Here is a 4,501-nt window from a genome sequence, read left to right as displayed (position 1 = left end):
GGCAGTCGCGCAGCACAGGCAGAGACCCGGGCCCTGGCTACAGGCAGGTCACCATGCCCACACTACCACTAAGCGGCTTGGTGCTGCCCTCGGAAAGCAAGGCCAAGGCCTGAGCGTTTCCCCTCCCACTCAGCCGTGGTGAGGGTTCCTTCAGCCCAGTGCCTGCACACAGCTCCTCTTTCCCTCCTGGGAAGTCTAAGCTACACTGGCCTATTCCTAAAGGGGGTCTAAAGCACAGCCACACTTGCTCACACACACACCAACTACACACAGGGGGACACAGGGGAGGGGAGCGCAGTCCCAGAAGCGGGAGCAAGCTCTGTGCAGCCACCAGACCAAAGAAACCATCCCCACCACAACCGGAAGGCAAAAGCCTCGAGTCTCACCCCTGCTCTTCGGGGACAACACACAGGGGCCTCGCCACCCTGAGGCTACTCAGGGGTGGCACGGGGACAGAGGCCGTGACGCACCCCGAGTACGGGGGGGGTCACGCTGGCCAGGGGCCAGCAGACTAGGCAGAAAGCTGCCGGGCTTGGGGAGAAGCCCTGCGCCCTGCTTATAGGATAGGCTGGGGAGAGCTCCGGGTCCCCAACTCGGGTGCGGAGAGAGGGGCGCTGACCCTGCTTACAAGGTGCACCCAAAGGGCTCTCTCCGGGCAGCCAAAGGAGCACAACGTTGGCAAAAGTCCAACAACAGCAAAGACCTTGCCCCTCTCACTTACTGGGGAGGTCGCCCAGCACGGAGACAGCCGGGGCACCCAGAGGGCCTCTCATGCCCCCTCTTCAGCTGCAAGCCGCTGCTCCTCTCACTTGCTCTTACCTTGTCATTCCAGTCTTAAGCTCGAAGACGCTGCTCCCTCTGGCCTCATCATGCCAGGGCTTCTGCCAGTGGACGATGACACACTCAGGGCATGAAAAGCACCAGCTCCCACATCTGAAAAGAATGGCGACCCAACAGCCCCACAGGGAGATCCTCAAGCCACCACCTATGGACACCCCCCCACTCCCCCCCAGCTCCACAAAAGCCTTCAACATCAGCTTCACTCACCATCACAACATCCAGTGCAGTCCCACCCGGCACTGGCAGCCAGACCCTCTGGGCCAGTTGACACCCAACGGGTTTTTTTCCTGCCGCCTCTTTAGCTGCATGACACTCCACTTGTCTCTCACCCTTGATGCATCCTTCTACTCGATATTTCATCCTTCTTCTCCACCAGCTGCTGCCATGGAAGGATGGCATCATCAGTTCTGAATGCTGATTCCTTACCACTACCTCTTGACAACCACTGGAGCTTTGTGAGACTCTTTAGTTTTTCCATTACAATTGTGCACATCATCCCTTCTAAATCACCTCAGATATTCCCTCCAAAATGGTACCTCTGCCCTATTTACGTCACCTCACATATTTCTATAAAAACTCTTTTGTCCCTGTAGCAGGCTGCTCTATCTGGAATGGGGTGTAACAAGTGGAAGAATGCTCTATTTGCTAAGTTCCAGGTAGGAAATTAGGAAGAGATCATCATACTGCTTTTAGAGTTGAATATAGCTGAAACCAGTATGCCTTGTCAATCCCAAAGTTAAACACCCTGATAGTGAGAAGACATGGTAGACTTAGTGAACAATCCAATAAAGGAACAATGATATCATTAATGACTTTATATATAACTAATATCTAATGCTGCTGAGCTGACATAGCTGGAGATATTTGACAGTCAATCACTTAACACTGCTTAAAGAAGCCCAGTCCCACATTTTAACAGTTGGTCTCCTAACATATTCCTTCTCAGAATGTGTGTGTAAAGTTCCCTCTCTGAGTGGGGACACTGCTCTCTTACTTCTCAGAGCTAAATGAAAGAGATTTGCCACCATTGGGGGTATGGATAAGTGACCTTAACTTTTATTTAATAATTGTTTTTTGCTAGCTCTAATATAATCACTTTAAAATTGCTTCAAAGCAGTGTTTTATACCACACTAGTTTTTACAGCTCCTATACTGCACAGTAAATAACTGTGATTAAGATATTTTTTCTAATGATTATATTAAACAATATAAATTCATATGAATGTATTTGGCTTGCCATCCTTTATCCTTAAAGACAAAATTGGAAAGGTTCAATTACACCTATAAAATCTTTTAGCATAAACCATTGACAAAGTCTGAGGCTAAGATTAGATTCAGCCACACCCACATTCCTCTCTGCAGAATTTAAAAAGCATGGGGGTCATTTTCACACCTCAGGACCCAGCAGAAAGGCCTTTCTAACAGATTTTGTCTGACCGTCCCACAATGCCTGCGAAAGCACCCTTCTACATTAACCCAGGTTTTCAGCTAAAAACGTCACCCATGTCCCTTCTGAGTTATCCCCGATTTTCTATCAAAGATGCTGCCTCTGTCTTGTGTTACAACAGACTTTGCCTCAAAAAGGCTAATTTTTCCTCTCTAAATTACCCCAAATTCATCCGTTAAACAAAAAAACTAGTTTTGTTTATCCACATTACCTTCAGGTATTCTGTAGAAAACATGACACCCCAAGAGAGGATGAAATTTTCTCTACCTGTCCTCAACGAATTACCTCAGACTTTCCCCCAGAAACAATTTTCTCCCTAGACGAACAACTCAGACTTTCCTGCCAAAATGTCAGCTACATGCCCTCCACAGATTACTGCAGCTTGTGCTCCCACACTGCTCAATTTTAACCCAAAACGCTCATTTCCATGCCCTACAGGCGACGACAGAGAATTCCACCATTCCTCCCCTATGAAGCTGTTGCTGTCGCCTCACAGTTACCTCAGCAGCTCTCTGACCACACTGTCCCTTCCTCCTCCGTATCTCAGCCCAGGGTCTGCCCCAGGGCTACTCCCAGACCTCTTAAGTACTCTTTCTCTCTTCCCCCTTCTCCCCTCCGCCACCCCGGCGCCTCGCCGAGAGGAGCAGACACCGGTGTTTCAAATTGCCGCTTCCGCCAGGGCTGAGGGGACCGGCAGGGCTGAGGGGACGGCAGGGCTGAGGGGACCGGCAGGGCTGAGGGGACCGCCAGGGCAGGGCCGCCGCGTGTGGGCGGGAAGCGCCCCCTAGCGGATCTAACCGGGAGGCGGCGGCGCGCGGTCAGCACCCGCTCGCCCCGACCCGTGTCCCTGAGGGCGCAGCCACCTCTCCCTCGCGAGCCTCAAGTACCTTCAGCGACGCTCATGTCCCCTCAGCAACACACAGCACACCCGGATCCCCCTGTGACACTCATGGCCCCTCAGCAACTCGCAAGGCATCAGACAGCCCTCCAGTTACCTCATGTTCCCTCGGTGACTCTCACGTCCCCTCAGCAGCACGAGGGTCACCCAACTCTCCCTCAGGGACATGCAGGGCACCCACCACCCCCGTCACTGACACTCATGGCCCCTCAGCAGCACGAGGGTCACCCAACTCTCCCGTAGTGATATGCAGGGCACCCACCACCCCACTCAGTTACAGTCACGGCCCCTCAGCAACATACGGAGAAATTGCAACCCCTTCAGTCACACTCATATTCCCTCAGGGATCCTCAGAATCCCCTCGGGATCTCTTGACGTGGACACAGCTGGTCCGAATTCCAGCATTCCACCAATTCCTCCCTTGTGAAGCACTCACTCTCCCCTCAGAGTTACCTCCGTTTTTTTCTTTCACAAACAGGAACACCTTGCAGTTCGGTGACAGCGCTGTCCCAGCCCCCTGCGGGTCGCAGACAGGGGTCTTCCCTAGAGCGGCTCCCAGACCGCTCATGTATCGCCACCCCAGCACCTCGCCGAGAGGAGCAGACACAAGTGTTTCAAATTGCCGCCTCCGCCAGGGCTGAAGAGCCGCCGCATTTGGGCGGGAAGAGCACCTGCCCGCCCCGACCCGTGTCCCTGAGGGCGCAGCCGCCACCCCCTCACGACCCTCAAGTACCTTCAACGGCGCTCATGTCCCCTCAGCAAAACACGACACACCCGCATCTCTCGTGGTAACCCTTTCGTCCCACAGTGACACATGACATGCCATCATCTCAATTTGCACTTTTAGAGGAAAATTTTACTATTCTGTACCTGCATCCACACAGGTGTTAAAGACAATCCTTACCCTAGGTTTCCCTCGGCAGTGTCAAGTATTCAGTTTCAGCGACAAAATAATTTAATAATTGAGAGGTAAAGCAATGGGAACAGCTCAGGTTGGTGCCTGTGGACACAGACCCTGAACAAAGTAATCCCTGGAGTTTTATACCCTTACAATATATGTAGCTGCTCCAGTGGTGATTTTTGTATGTGGGGCTCTTCAGAGTCTCTGGATAATGGACTCTCCCCACCCTCGCCGGAGGCACCTGCCCTGAAATCTTTGTTAGGCAAAGGGTGGGCACCCATTCCTGGCTCCAGAGGTTTCCTGACATCCAGGACACAGCATGCAGCTTGCTCTGCTATCCTGCACACCCACCTACCTGTGCTGGGGTATTCTCCGCATGAGCACAGTGGAAGTTGCTCCTTATACACATACAGTG

At 52.4% G+C, this 4,501-nt stretch overlaps 1 long non-coding RNA gene across 1 annotated transcript; it reads right to left on the bottom strand.

Annotated features, from left to right (window-relative positions):
* Positions 1-762: 762 nt before the first annotated feature.
* On the bottom strand, positions 763-3,794 carry LOC146428759 (uncharacterized). The gene is made up of 3 exons (XR_014856008.1): positions 3,639-3,794; positions 1,048-1,219; positions 763-881 (listed from the first exon to the last, which is right to left on the bottom strand). It is a non-coding gene; the product is annotated as an uncharacterized LOC146428759 (long non-coding RNA).
* Between the last annotated feature and the right edge of the window lie 707 nt (positions 3,795-4,501).

The sequence above is a fragment of the Lichenostomus cassidix genome, chromosome 20 (genome assembly GCF_008360975.1).
Source record: "Lichenostomus cassidix isolate B80296 chromosome 20, HeHo_3.0, whole genome shotgun sequence".
Lineage (NCBI taxonomy): Eukaryota > Metazoa > Chordata > Aves > Passeriformes > Meliphagidae > Lichenostomus > Lichenostomus cassidix.
This window is presented reverse-complemented; position numbering and strand designations above follow the sequence as displayed.